Source organism: Schistocerca cancellata, chromosome 8, assembly GCF_023864275.1.
Source record: "Schistocerca cancellata isolate TAMUIC-IGC-003103 chromosome 8, iqSchCanc2.1, whole genome shotgun sequence".
Lineage (NCBI taxonomy): Eukaryota > Metazoa > Arthropoda > Insecta > Orthoptera > Acrididae > Schistocerca > Schistocerca cancellata.
In genome coordinates this window covers 87,410,791-87,427,493 of record NC_064633.1, presented here as the reverse complement: position 1 = coordinate 87,427,493, position 16,703 = coordinate 87,410,791, and positions in this window count along the sequence as shown.

Below are 16,703 nucleotides of genomic sequence, written 5' to 3'. Positions count from 1 at the left end.
CAGATGTGTCAGGGAAATCAAGAAAAATCAAGGAAATTTGAAAAAAGAAACACTGGAAAAATCATGTTTTTGCCTCAGCAGATGAAATGGTTTGTTCACTGAGATGTCACGCATTGTTGCTGGCTGGATGCAGCTGAGTACGTGTACCACTTCCTACTCCCTCATTCTTACTGCTTCTCCCCTTCCTACCACTCCCCTCAGCTTGCAGTCATTGATGCCACCACTTCTTATAACTAGCCTAGCAGCTGCCGATGAGAGGCAGAGGGTGTGAGGAATGGTTTGTTTGGATCTGATTCTCAGAAATTGTTGGTGCAGCGGCTGGAGACAGTGGTCATGTGTGCATGAGATGTGTCTGAGTGATTTCGTGAATGTGTGTATATGCTCTCATTTTCTGGAAAAAGCTATGGCCGACAATTTAGTTATGAGAGTGTGACTGTCTTTTCTACGTGCCTGTCTGTGGCTCCATGAGTATTTGCGCAAGTTATCTGCTGCACGGATTGATCACCGCGGTCTCATTTCATCAACATTGTGTCTGTGACATGTGAATAGTTGCCCACAGGAGTGGACTTCCACGATGGGCCAAAACTGCACGTTATTTCTGCGGGCATCTGTAACAAATCGGGCCTGCTGATCTGAAACCCATCATTTCCCACTAATGGTGTAAGCCCTGCCTGTCGGATCTAGTCTCACCGATCTGCCTGCAGGCTGGGTCTGTTTGTGTGTGGCATAATGTGGTGGATTTTTTTGGTTTCCCCAAGCACCCAGGACTTCAGTGCTCCTTGCCAGGCCAGAGGCCACGTGCAATGGATTTCAGGAATTGTGGCTGTCTCACCATAAGTAGATTGTACAGAGTGGTGTTGTATAGACATTTTATTTATTCTAATACATTTTGCCACTTCGAAACTAATTTATATATTAGAAAGTATGAACGATAAGAAGAAGAAAATTGTGGCAGTTGCTGGCAGTTTGTACGCTACCTACTCATACACTTCTCAAAAGAAAATTCACACAATACCTGTAAAATAATAAACATAACACAGTGGGTAATAACCAACTATAATGAACATAGTAGAACTAACATTTTATTGGTGGTCACCTATAGTGTTGGTTTACACAACTCTTCCCGGCCTTATACACTTCTTTGAAGAGGCCTACTTTTTTCTGAGGTTACTTCTGAAAGCAGTGAAGGTATTGCAACTCCAAAGAATTTGTCATCAAATGTGTTTCATTTTGTTGGAATAAAATCACAGCAGTGGTCTTAATGAAACACATATACCATTTGGCTTGCTTTCTCCATCTAAAAACAGTTCATTACAAAATATGTTGATGTTAGTACTTAAAATATTTGCTCACATGGGGGAAAAATACAGAAGTCCTTACATTTTTTGTCAACTTATGTCTTTACTTACCATTGAGATTTCAAAATTTGTTAGGGAAAAATGCTAAAACTTGTCTGGAAATCAGTGAAATATCAAGGAATTTCACTAGGAGAAACTTGTGGCCATCCTGTGTACAGAAAGGAGTGCATTACACGAGCTGCAAGGTGTCCAGCACTCTCCCACCATCACTGAAATCACTTGTCCATGAGCTTCCCAAATTTAAATAGCAGCTCAAACACTATCTAATAGATAATTCCTTTAATTTGGTTGAAGAATATTTCAATTGCATTAACTCTAATTGACTTTTTCTTTTAATTAAATCTGATGTACTCTTATGCATTATGATAGTTGGCATTATTGTTAACATTACTATGTCTTTTATGTAGCTATTAAGACCTACCTTTATTTTAACTGTTTTAAGTGTAATTTTGTCTATAACCATTAAAGTGTATTTTGTCTTATACCTATATCTCCTCTTGCAAGAGGGTTTTTTATGTGTTCCTTTTGTGTAATTTGTAATACTCTGACACATCTTACATCAATGCAAATGTCTCACTGTATTGGATTTATGGGATCTAAATAAATATAAATAAATCAGTAGAGAAACTGTAACAGCAGAACGGTGGCCACCCAGCAGAGCTCTCTGACTTCGAAAATGGGCTAGTCATTGGATGTTACCTGAGTAACAAATCCAACAGTAACATTTCAAACCTTCTAAAGCTGCCCAGTTTAACTGTTGGTGATATGGTTGTGAAATGGAAACACGAAGGAACAACCACAGCTAAACCGATACCAGGTAGATCAAAAAATCAGAGGAAGCTATTCTTTGTGGGTTCCAAAGTTCTACCAGCAGTCCAGCTAGCACAATTACTGTGCATGTGGAGTTAAAAACAATGGGGTATAATAGTCGAGTAACTCCTTGTAAACCACACATTTCTGGAACCAAAATGGTAATCAATGCTCGAAGTGGTGTAAAGAGCAATGCCACTGGACAGCGGATGACTGGAAATGAGTCAATGTGCCAATACTATGGAACCATTTTGGTTTGGCAAACACCTGGAGTATGTTAACCTGCCATCACATGTATACTATGTACATTGAGAGAAGAGCTCTGACAGCTGGCAGTGCTGTTGCCAGTATCCAACACGGACGGGCAGTGAGCTGGCAGCAGTCGCCCAGCACTACGGCAACATGGGGGTGTTGCCGCAGTAATGTAAACAATAGCTCACAATCTGACTGGCTGTTGCGCATGCACAAAGCACATGTGCCGAGGCCGTGTTAACTGTGAGAACTCTTTTCTCACCGTATGCACTGTAGCACCAATAGTGAGATACAGAGGAGGTGGTGTTACAGCATGCGAGTGTTTTTTGAGATTAGGATGTGGTCCCTGTATTGTGCTTAAGAAAATGTTAAATGAAGAAGGAAATGAACACATTTTACAGCATTGTGTACTGAATACAACAGAGGAACAGTTTGGATATGATGATTATACCTGTATGACAGCACACTCTGTCATATGCATCTCTGCGGCAATGTTCTGTGGACATTAACATTCCTCAAATGGACTGGCCTGCTGAGAGTCCTAATGATGAGCTAGAATGTGACTTTTCTCCAGACCACAGCATCCAACCTCACTACCTTCTCTGGTTTCGACTCTTGAGGAAGAATGGGCTGCCGTTCCTCAACAGACACCTAATTGAAAGTGGTGCCAGCAGAGTTCAAACCACCATAAACGTAAAAGTGTGGAAACACTCTATATTAATAGCCACTACTAGACAGTTCTCTTATAGACAGGCAATAGCAGAAATTTTACTTTCTTGCTTTTACACTGTATTACTTCTTTCTTTGAAAAATCTCTGCACTTCTCTTTCAATAAAGGTACTATACAACTGATTGTTGGATCATTTTATACACTACTGATTTTCAATTTAAGAAGTGCAGACAGTGTTGTAAACAAAGCATATTATTTTAACTTCAGATATGTTGTAAGAATTTCCTGACTATGTTATCATTTTATTTCTTAATTTTTTCATTTTGGTTGCTGATAAATTTGTTACATGTGAACAGAGGAAGCTGATTTGGTGTTCCTCATTCTGTGATTATGAGTAAGACCAGAGTTTTATCCCAAAATTTGCTAGTGTTTCATTGCTTTTCAATGAAGTATATGTAGTAATAAAATATGAAAAAGCTGCCTATACTGTCGCAGTAAGTAAAAACTAAATTTACATCCATATCGACAGATAAGCTATAGTCATGGCGATACATTAAAGTGTGACCCATCTTTCTGCCATAGAACCAGCACCCAGCATTATGCTACTACCAGTAATGATGTAACTTCCCGGATCTTCCCGAAACCATCTGAAGATGAACCTGAAAGGGTTCGAAAACCGGTTCATGGAATAAAGCATTATTATTAAAAAAAAAAAGCGACTGGTTGCAGTTCTGTATAACTTATTTACATTTTTTAAAAGACTCCGAGCAGAATCAAAATTTCTTTGGACATAATGGTAAGTGCAAGGAGCAATCACTAGGGAAGTGTGGACAAAGAAGGAAAATTTTTGCTAGAACAAAGTAGGAACTTGGAAACATTTGCCTCAAAAATCTGTAGACACATAATCATAATGAAGAGATTGTTCTGAGTTGGATTAAATGCTTCTCATCCAAGGAAATGCCAGACCACATGAGCAGTGAAAAACAAAAGACTTCAATGGACCAAAATACTACAGGAAGGGATTATTCATCAGTGGTGAAAGCTAATTATTTCATTAAGATTAATTGAGGAAACAAATTTTGCCTTTGCTGTTCATCATTGATCATCTGTTAACGGTCATCATATTCTCATTTCATAGTATGTACTTTATAAAAACTTCTTCAGATTTTTATCTGATTCAGGATTTCATATTTATGGCCCAAGTTTGTTAACAGAAAAGTCAAGAAATCAACAACTACAACAAAAGCATGACTGAAAGAAAATTTAATTGAAATATGGAATAAGGTGGTGGTGGTGGTTGTTGGGATGTTTAAGGGGGACTAAACAGCGAAGGTCATCAGTCCCCCAGAAATATGGAATAATAATTATAAAGTAATGAGATGGAATTGGTGACCATTACTTACCTTTAGAAGGTGAGACGCTTAGTGCTGTTGATATATATAAAAGTACATGACATTGTCCTAGATTTTGGAGCAACTAGTTCCTTGTTCAGTGTGGAGATAGGTATAGGTTGAGGAAGGTTAAAAATTAAGTACATCTGAATGGGATCTGAGTGACCTGCTCTTCCTTTGTATTTATTTTATAGTACTTGAGTATAATAATTTGAATATGTCTGTACATTGTTCTGTAATAGACCGATATTTACGGAATGTGTATATTTCATTTTTCATAGTTAGTCTTTCAATCCCTATATTTCTTAACAGCATTGCATTGGTACTTTTTAATTATGACCATGTCTCTGTAGTTTTTATGTTATTTATATTCATTATTGCATTAATGAAGAAGTTAAAAATGAATAACATTCTTTTGTAAGTCATTTAATTTCCATGATTTTTGTAAACAGATATCAGTTTCAAACAGTTCTATTTACTGAAAGGGTGATTATTCTAATTAATGTTCTAGTTCTGGTGGGTGAATGTTAAAGCCCTAACTAAGTAAGAAAACTGTTATTTAACAGAAGTGAAAGGTAAATGTGGAAGGTTTTGTGATTTATTTTAAAAGAGAGAATAAATAGAAAGAAGAAAGGGAGAAAAATTGCTGAGCAAATTTTAAGTGAATTTTGTAGTGAAATTTCTTGGATTATAAAATTTTGATTATATCATAAGCTTTTTAAGGAATTAAACACCATACTCATGGTCAAAAATTTATAAAAGTGTGCCTGCGACTGTTTAATTCAGTATATGTTGGGTCTCAATGTAGTTCAATGTGTTACAAGACTACTTTTGGATAAATGAGGAAGATTTAAAAATTTGTGTGTTGAGAAGTTATTTCAAAAAGAGAAAATGTGTGATTTACATTAGAATACAGATAATCCTGAAGCAACCCCAGGACACTTGTAGCAAATAAGAATGAGGTGTTGATTTCATCAACAAACATTGTCACCTCCAATTCATTAAGATAAGTATTTGTATGCCAATGAATTATTTGCCGTGCCAAACTCATTTTGTCATTTACAAGGATCTTTGTGTAATAAAGAGAACATTGCAATTTATAAATGTGAACTTTTGAATGTCTTTATCTGAGCAGGAGAATTTAAATATGTAACATGATTATGATTTCAATTTAAGAAATATTGAGGACTGGCTCAGTCATCATAACTGTAATGTATTGTAGGTGTATTTTTAACCATTATTATTTACTGTGTGTCAGTTTTTGTAACTGATTCATGAGCCACTAACTGCTGACTACTAGTTGGAGATCAGTAAGACACTGTAAGTCTGTAACAGATGTGCAGATATACAGAAAAACAGACATGCTGTCTGTAGTGATATTGTTTAATCAAAATCCTGCCTTTACCAAATAAGGTTTCTTCTTTCTGTGAGTTCTATATTTGCCTTTCAGTATACTGGCTCTAAACAGATATAAATTGGTACTTCAGACAAATGGTTTATTTGTATCAGCTCCTGTAAATATCAATGGTCAATCAGAACTGTAATAATGTAGCAGTCTGTATGCAATCTTTGAATGTTGTGTTTCATTTGTAGTAAGAGGTTTTAATTGTTTTATGTGATTAAACAGTTCATAGTGTCTTGGGTCCTTCAAGATGCAGTTTCATTACACAAACACTTAGGCGTTTCGGTATTTGTCAACAGGAGCTAGTTTCAGACTGTGTGCATCACAAAATTCTACTTGGCAAACATAAGAGTTATGACATCAGTGGCATCCTTCTTACACGGATGGATCTGTACCTTCAAAATGGAAAGCAGCAAGTTTCATTAACAGGTTGTTTCACAGGGATTAAATTACTCTCATAATGGAGGAAAACAACATGTGGAGTGCCACAAAGATCAGTACTGGACCCACTTTTGTGTCTAACCTAACGCATGATCTTCTAGTGACTTCAAATAGGCAGTTCAAAACTGTAATGTTCGCTGATGACACGAGCAGACTAATCACAGGTCCAAATTCAGCTATAGCAGACACAACTCAGATGATACCTGAACAGGCCTACAAATAGTTCAGGCTAACAGTTAACAGTTAACATACCCCCATGAACCATGGACCTTGCCGTTGGTGGGGACGCTTGCGTGCTCAGCGATACAGATAGTCGTACCATAGGTGCAACCAAAGCGGAAGGGTATCTGTTGAGAGACCAGGCAAACGTGTGGTTCCTGAAGAGGGGCAGCAGCCTTTTCAGTAGTTGCAGGGGCAACAGTCTGGATGATTGACTGATCTGGCCTTGTAACACTAACCAAAACGGCCTTGCTGTGCTGGTACTGCGAACGGCTGAAAGCAAGGGGAAACTACGGCTGTAATTTTTCCCGAGGGCATGCAGCTTTACTGTATGGTTAAATGATGATGGTGTTCTCTTGGGTAAGACATTCCGGAGGTAAAATAGTCCCCCATTTGGATCTCCGGGCGGGGACTACTCGAGAGGATGTCATTATCAGGAGAAAGAAAACTGGCGTTCTACGGATCGGAGCGTGGAATGTCAGATCCCTTAATCGGGCAGGTAGGTTAGAAAATTTAAAAATGGAAATGGATAAGTTAAAGTTAGATATAGTAGGAATTAGTGAAGTTCAGTGGCAGGAGGAACAAGACTTCTGGTCAGGTGACTACAGGGTTATAAACACAAAATCAAATAGGAGTAATGCAGGAGTAGGTTTAATAATGAATAGGAAAATAGGAATGCGGGTAAGCTACTACAAACAGTGTAGTGAATGCATTATCGTGGCCAAGATAGATACGAAGCCCACGCCTACCACAGTAGTACAAGTTTATATGCCAACTAGCTCTGCAGATGACGAAGAAATTGAAGAAATGTATGATGAAATAAAAGAAATTATTCAGATAGTGAAGGGAGATGCAAATTTAATAGTCATGGGTGACTGGAATTCATCAGTAGGAAAAGGGAGAGAAGGAAACGTAGTAGGTGAATATGGATTGGGGGTAAGAAACGAAAGAGGAAGCCACCTGGTAGAATTTTGCACAGAGCACAACCTAATCATAGCTAACACTTGGTTCAAGAATCATAAAAGAAGATTGTATACATGGGAGAAGCCAGGAGATACTGACAGGTTTCAGATAGATTATATAATGGTAAGACAGAGATTTAGGAACCAAGTTTTAAATTGTAAGACATTTCAGGGGCAGATGTGGACTCTGACCACAATCTATTGGTTATGAACTGTAGATTAAAACTGAAGAAACTGCAAAAAGGTGGGAATTTAAGGAGATGGGACCTGGATAAACTGAAAGAACCAGAGGTTGCACAGAGTTTCAGGGAGAGCATAAGGGAACAATTGACAAGAACGGGGGAAAGAAATACAGTAGAAGAAGAATGGGTAGCTTTGAGGGATGAAGTGGTGAAGGCAGCAGAGGATCAAGTAAGTAAAAAGACGAGGGCTAGTAGAAATCCTTGGGTAACAGAAGAAATATTGAATTTAATTGATGAAAGGAGAAAATATAAAAATGCAGTAAATGAAGCAGGCAAAAAGGAATAGTACAAATGTCTCAAAAATGAGATCGACAGAAAGTGCAAAATGGCTAAGCAGGGATGGCTAGAGGACAAATGTAAGGATGTAGAGGCTTATCTCACTAGGGGAAGATAGATACTGCCTACAGGAAAATTAAAGAGACCTTTGGAGAAAAGAGAGCCACTTGTATGAAAATCAAGAGCTCAGATGGAAACCCAGTTCTAAGCAAAGAAGGGAAAGCAGAAAGGTGGAAAGAGTATATAGAGGGCCTATACAAGGGCGATGTTCTTGAGGACAATATTATGGAAATGGAAGAGGATGTAGATGAAGATGAAATGGGAGACATGATACTGCGTGAAGAGTTTGACAGAGCACTGAAAGACCTGAGTCGCAACAAAACTCCGGGAGTAGACAACATTCCATTAGAACTACTGACAGCCTTGGGAGAACCAGTCCTGACAAAACTCTACCATCTGGTGAGCAAGATGTATGAGACAGGCGAAATACCCTCAGACTTCAAGAAGAATATAATAATTCCAATCCCAAAGAAAGTGGGTGTTGACAGATGTGAAAATTACCGAACTATCAGTTTAATAAGTCACAGCTGCAAAATACTAATGCGAATTCCTTACAGACGAATGGAAAAACTGGTAGAAGCTGACCTCGGGGAAGATCAGTTTAGATTCCATAGAAATGTTGGAACACGTGAGGCAATACTGACCCTACGACTTATCTTAGAAGCTAGATTAAGGAAAGGCAAACCTATGTTTCTAGCATTTGTAGACTTAGAGAAAGCTTTTGACAATGTTGACTGGAATACTCTCTTTCAAATTCTGAAGGTGGCAGGGGTAAAATACAAGGAGCGAAAAGCTATTTACAATTTGTACAGAAACCAGATGGCAGTTATAAGAGTCGAGGGACATCAAAGGGAAGTAGTGGTTGGGAAGGGAGTGAGACAGGGTCGTAGCCTCTCTCCGATGTTGTTCAATCTGTATATTGAGCAAGCAGTAAAGGAAACAAAAGAAAAATTCAGAGTAGGTATTAAAATCCACGGAGAAGAAATAAAAACTTTAAGGTTCGCCGATGACATTGTAATTCTGTCAGAGACAGCAAAGGACTTGGAAGAGCAGTTGAACGGAATGGATAGTGTCTTGAAAGGAGGACATAAGATGAACACCAACAAAAGCAAAACAAGGATAATGGAATGTAGTCGAATTAAGTCGGGTGATGCTGAGGGAATTAGATTAGGCAATGAGACTTAAAGCAGTAAAGGAGTTCTGCTATTTGGGGAGCAAAATAACTGATGATGGTCGAAGTGAGAGGATATAAAATGTAGACTGGCAATGGCAAGGAAAGCATTTCTGAAGAAGAGAAATTTGTTAACATCGAGTATAGATTTAAGTGTCAGGAAGTCGTTTCTGAAAGTATTTGTATGGAGTGTAGCCATGTATGGAAGTGAAACACGGACGATAAATAGTTTGGACAAGAAGAGAATAGAAGCTTTCGAAATGTGGTGCTACAGAAGAATGGTGAAGATTAGATGGGCAGATCACATAACTAATGAGGAAGCATTGAATAGGATTGGGGAGAAGAGAAGTTTGTGGCACAACTTGACCAGAAGAAGGGATATGTTGGTAGGACATGTTCTGAGGCATCAAGAGATCACCAATTTAGTATTGGAGGGCAGTGTAGAGGGTAAAAATCATAGAGGGAGACCAAGAGATGAATACACTAAGCAGATTCAGAAGGATGTAGTTTGCAGTAGGTACTGGGATATGAAGAAGCTTGCACAGGATAGAGTAGCCTGGCGAGCTGCATCAAACCAGTCTCAGGACTGAAGACCACATCAACAACAACAACAGTTAACATCAGAAAAGCTTGTATTAAAGAATTTCAAACAAGTAATAATTACCTGTTAGCACCAGAAACAGGTGTTAATGAAGCACCTTATGAAAAATTCCTTGTTGTCCATATTGATAACAAGTTAAAATTGGGTCAACAGACAGATAAGCTAAACAAGCTGATTTCAGTGTGTTTTGTTCTTAGAAGCAACTCTCATTGTGTTGACCAAAAGACAAGAGTGTGGTCATATTTAGCAGACTTTCACTCACTGTTGTCTTGTGGAATTATCTTCTGGGGCAGTACATATGAAGTAAATAAAGTTGAGTGGTAAGAATATTGTCTAAAGAATGTAATTGTACATGTTGCATAAGCATTCTTAATGATCTTAGCCTTATTACATTCTCTTCTCAAAACACTTATTACTTAATATTTTTTTGCTGATAGTTAAAAAATCAGTTTCATCTGAACTTTGATTTATGCAGTCCCAATACAAGACACAAAAATAATGTTGTTGTCTCCTTGTCTAGGGTTGAGAATGTGCTAAGGTGCTCAGGAGAGAAGATACTCGACAAGCTCCAATCCAACAGGAAGGAAGAAACTGGGAATTTTTATTGCTTTATCATGTATGTGAATTTTGTACACTTTGTGTCTGTCTCTGTACTTTATCTGTACTTGTCTAAGATTTCAAACTATATAATATCCTAAGAAATGACAATGAAACTTTTGATTACAGCTATTATCCTTCTACGTTATGAGATAATCTTAATGCTTTTGTCATTCTGATACTGAAGTTTAAGGCATTTTTGGTCAAAAGTTGTAATGCAGTGTCTCTTTAAATCACATGATATACTGTCAGTTTTAGTACTATGAATGATGTTCTTTCTGCTTTTTCCACTTTCTTGGGATTTGGCCATCACCATACTGGATGACATATTTATTATTAACTACAGGGTGTGGTGTGGGAACTTCTTTATTTAAAATAGTCGTAAATAACAAAGTATTGAGACATCAATTTAATTTTTTTCTTTACAAAAAGTAACATCTACAGTTTTGGTCCACTTTTTCCAACATGTCTCTGTTGGTGTTGGCAATAGCAACACGAATATTGTTCCATAGCTCAGCCAGGCTCTGTGGACGACTAGTATACACCATGGATTTGAGATAGCCCCATGAGAGAAAGTCACATGGCACTAAATCTGGCGAGTGTGCTGGCCACTGGAGATGACCCCTCAAAAGAGATGAGATGATCGGGGAAGTGTTTGCTCAACATGGTCATCGATGTTGTGTGCTCTGGCACATCTTGTTGGAACCAGACATCACTCACATCCATTTATTCAAGTTCTGGAAACATAATGCTCAGAAGTGACCATTGCTGCCTTATCGTTCTCTTCAAAAAACCATGGGCCAATAATGCCAACTTTAGATAGTGCACACCAAACAGTCACATGTTCTGTATGCACAGGCTGCTCATGAAGATCTTGTGGGTTTGTGCCACTCCAGTACCACATATTTTGTTTATTCATGCAGCCAGAGAAATGAAAATGTCACTGAAGAACACTAAGGCATCATGAGGCAGCTCATCAATCAAGGCTTTGCACGCATTTTTTCGTGAAACAACATGACATGGATGAAGTGTGTGCACCACTGACAGTTTATACAGACGAAATTTCATCTCTTCATGAAGAATTTGTCTCATTGTGCGTTCAGAAATTGCAAGAGCAGCTGCATGTTTGCGTACACATTGCTTGGGGGAATTCAAAACCAATATCTTTATCCTCTCAATGTTTTCAGGCATTCTGGTGGTTTTTGAAGATCCTGGTTTCTTTTTCTGCGCACTTCCAGTATCCATAAAGGTGTCTACCAGCATAACAATCAGGAACATGACCTCCAGGCACAATGTTGAACTGTTTCCTGAATGCACCCTGAGTTCTGATGACTGAACGTCCATTCAAAAAGTAGGCCACAATGGCGGACACATGATCCTCTCTTGCCCACTGCATGATCGCAACGTCAGTGTAAGATTCAGAATAATCTGATGGCTGATCCTTTCACACCAGAAACATACATACCTGAGCCCTTTTCAGGGCCACAGTTAACGATTATATCTATTAACATAGAAGGCATAACCACAGCCAAAGAAGAACTGCTATGAGAACTATGCAGTCAGCACCAGTGCCATATACTGTGCATCCAGGAGACAGAAGTTGTGACATGTGCAGACCAAAAACAGGTGGAATGCATCTCGCCATCGAAAGACCACATGATAAATACAGAAGTGCCATCTTTGTTCATCCAGATCTTATCAACAGCATTCACGGAGGAAAACAACATTGAAATTCTTACTCTAGAAACAGTTAATTGCACCATTACATTGCTTTATAAACCAGCTGGTGCTGAATTCACTGTTAACAAATCACCCAATTTTCTAAATACACATGTGCAGATTGTAATCAGCGATTTCAGCAGCCATAGTATCATTTGGGGCTATGATCATGAAGATGAGAACGGGACAGCAGTACAAGTGTGGGAAGAAGCAAGTCACCTGATTTTAATCAGTGATGCAGAACTGCCTGGATCTTTTAACAGTGGCAAGTGGAGGTGAGCTTACAATCCTGGCCTAATTTTTGGTAGCACCAGTATCAGCCAACAATGTGTAAAATCTGTCTGCTCTCTAATACCCAACTTGCAGCATAGACCAATAATGTGTCAATTATAACACCACAGAAGGTATTGTTTCGGAGAAGGTTTAATTTTAAGAAGGCTGATTAGTCAAGAAAGATTTGCAGAATTGCTGGACATTAAAGTATCTTATATAGAACCAATACCTGAATGCTATGACACCTTCATGGCAGCTGTAAAGAGATGTTCGAGAATGTCTATTCCTCACAGCTGTCGAACATCTTATATCCCTGGGCTTACTCCAGACCAAGCCATCCTACTAGCGAAATACCACTACATATTTGAAGAAAACCCTTTCAGTGAAGCAACTGTGGAAGCAGGGAACAAGCTTATTTCCTCTATAAGGGAGACAAAATGGGATAAATGAATAAAAAATATAGAAAACTTGGATCTGAAAAGAGACAGCCATAAAGCTTGGAGACTTCCAAGACGCCTAAACAATGATCCGCCTTAAGACCATTACACATCGTAATATCACTGCCAATCAAATAGCATATCAGTTACTGATGAATAGGAAGCCAACACACAAATCACAAAAACCGAAATTGCAAAGAGAAAAGCAAGAGGAGAGTAATGACCTTTCATCATCATTCAGCATGGAAGAACTACAGAAGGCTATAAAACAAAGTAAAAATGGCAAATCAGCTGGCTTTGATGATATACGAACCGAGTAAATCAAACACTTCGGCTTAAATACAAAGAAATGGATTCTCCAACTTTTCGATAACTGTGTAAGCAGAAACCAAATTTCATAGGTATGGTGGAAGAGTCAAGTGATTGCTTTGCTGAAATCTGGAAAAGAAGGAAATGATCCATAGAATTTTAAACCAGTTGCACTATTTTGTCATCTTTAGAAATTGCTGGAAAGACTGATTTTGAATCAATTAACCACTCACTTATACCACAGCAATCGGGATTTCGTCCAGGTAAAAGCTGTACTGGACAATTGCTAAATCTCACATAGTTTATAGAAGATGGCTTTGAAGCTCGGAAGGTGACAGGAGTGGCATTTGTCAACTTATAAGTGGCATATGATATGGTCAATCACCAGCTACTATGGTCTACAATTTGAGCAAAGATTTAGGTCTAACCAGACTCATCGCCTCCCTTCTGCAGAATCGCAGGTTCTTCATCAACTTTCAAGGACAGCATAGTTGATGGAGACTACAGTAGAATGGCCTCCTGCAAGGAAGTGTTTTGACTCCAGCTCTGTTTAATACATAGACGAATGACCAACGTATAGCCCCAAGCACAAGGAGCTTCTTATATGCTGACGACTTCGCTCTAGCCACCCAGAGCACAGATTTTGAATCAGCGGAGAAAAACCTCACAATGCCCTTGAAGATCTGTCCAGTTACTACAATACAAACCAGCTTAAACCGTACCCTTCAAAGACTCAAGTGTGTGCTTTTCATTTTAGAAACAAGGAGGCCACCTACAAGTTGAAAATAGTATGGTCGGGGGTTGAACTGGAACGCTAAGAGACTCCAAAATACCTAGGAGTGACACTTGACGGATCTCCCACTGTCAAAAAGCACTACATGAAATGCAAATCAAAAGTCTCCACCAGTAACAATCTCCTACGAAAACTGTCTGGATCACAGCAGGGTAGTCAACCTGAAACAATCTGAGCATCTGCAATGGCACTATGCTATTCTAGGGCAGAGTATGCGTGTCCTGTTTGGTATAATTCAACTCATGCCAGACAAGTGGATGTAGCTCTCAACAAAACCTCCAGAATTATAACAGCTTGCTTGAAATCCACTCCAGTTGAATAGCACCACCACCTGTTTGAAGCGAGATAGCTGCAAACAAGGAAAGAATGGCAGTGGAACAGGAAATTACTCATCCTCCATATGGGCATGAACCACATCCGCAATGACTGAAGTCAACCAAGGGTTTCCTTAGGACATCAAAGTAACGTAGAACCAATGCTTAAAAAGCTAGGTTAGAACTAGGAGGGCTACGACCTACCTTCCCTCTGGTTGGAAAAGAGAAGCTTTACCTCCAGGCCATGACAGGGAATGGACAACTTGGAAGTCTCTGAATAGACTGAGATCTGGAGTGGAAGTTAACCTGGCAAAATAGGGATACACTGATCCAAATGATATTCGGTGTGACAGTGGAGAAGAACAGACAGTGTGGCACATGCTTCGGTGTTGATTGTGTCCAATCTCCTGGACAGATGACGAGCTTCAATGAGCATGACAACCTTCAATGAGCAACAGAAAATGCACTAGAAGTGGCCAAGTTTTGGTCAACAGCAATTTAATCATAACTGTGTAAAATGTACCTGTATGTTTCTGACACAAGAATAATAATAATAATAATAATAATAATAATAATAATAATAATAATAATAATAATAATAATCGCTGCACTTTTGGTTGTGCTGGAACGCACACAACGACGAGCAATAGCCGCTGTGTGCTGCATGTTTCAAATAAGGAGGTTCCCACACCACACCCTGTATTATGTGGCATCAGCTGGATAGCATAAAAGTATTTATTTATTTTAGCAGAATTGTAGGAGAAGGGATCAGTTTCAAATATCTATACACATCCCATTGAACACATTATCTGTCCTTCAAAATAAGAAAATTGTTACTTTTTGGAAGGTCAGTTAAAAAGAAATAAACTTGTGGAAAATTTTTGTGTTTTAATGAAAAAATATTCTCTCCATTCATTTTCCTATCAATAACACATGGAAATTACAGTAACTGTCAGCAGTGGCTATCTGAGACTTGTTTATTAACAATTTTAATATCTCTCATGCATAAAATTCTGGAGAACAAGAGTATCAGTGATTAGTCAGCTTTAACTGCTCATAAATCATTTCACAAACAGAAAGTCTAGTCTATAAAAAATATATATGTATATCTATATTTACATATACATGCACACATACAGAGGAAATTTAAAAACAGTAAGAGAAAATCTATGTATTCCTCATTTCATATATGGTTATGGAATTATTAACAAATTTATTTTACTTCTATTTATATATGAACAAGTTAATATAAAATTTAAATACAGTAATATGCACAGTACATTAATTTATACAACACTTAAACAAACATAGTAGTTAGTTACAAAAAGTATCTTCGGTACCATAGGCCGAAAGGAATCTGACCATGTTACTGTGGTCTTTGTGAGCTCGCACGATTTGCACTGTTTTTCAATACTGTAGTATGTGCTGCAGGATTATCTAATGCCATTCCACCCAGTTACTCTCATTTTTATTTCACACATTTCTTAAAAGCTTTGGGCATATAAATGTATAAATATATAATGGAAGTTATTGTACAATAATTAAGTATGCTGTACATTTTGAGCAGATTGAAGAGTATAAACAGGTAAATAAAAGGAAATCTTAACCAAGAAAACACTAACTTGTAAACTACATGAGACAAGCAGTTTCAGGGCTTAATAAAATTACCAAGTATGCATATTTAAAAAGTCAAAACTGTACTGGAGTTGAGTTTTTTGAAGCAATTCTTCCTACAAGTAAGAGAACATTTGTTCTTTGGGCTCAAACAGTACATATGCAACATTTTCATCAAAGATATTTATGAATTTCATCAAATTTCTGAGCACAGTTGAAGTATTATATTCATTGAGCAATCTTCTTCTATAATAAGGCTGTTTTAGACCTATGTAATGGTTCTAAAATATACATTTATATATTTCATAATCATGCTATCAGTTTAATGCAAATTGGAAACCTTCATCAACTTTTCCATCAATAATGTATGTAGGAAAATTATGAATGTGACAAAAATTATTCATTATGGTTATAACTTATGAATATTAAAAAGTAATAATTATATTGAACCTTTCAATTTCTTCTGCCAATTTTAATTGCTATCCAGCCATACCCTGCATGTTAAATGCCCCATTCATAGGTTTCACAAAGCCTTATGTATAAACATTACTTACCAGAGACTGGCAGGTGCATATACTAAAAAGTTTGGCAAGATGTTCAAATGTCCTGAATTGTCTTTACTTATAAGCACACAATACACATTATATATTTCAAAACTGTCATCAGACTTTCACTCTTGTTGATAATGCTTATTTTTCCATATAAATGAAAGACTGAATTTAAAACTATGCAACAAACAATTGAAATAGGGCTCTCAGATACTATTTCAAATTCATCCAAAATTTAGTTTTG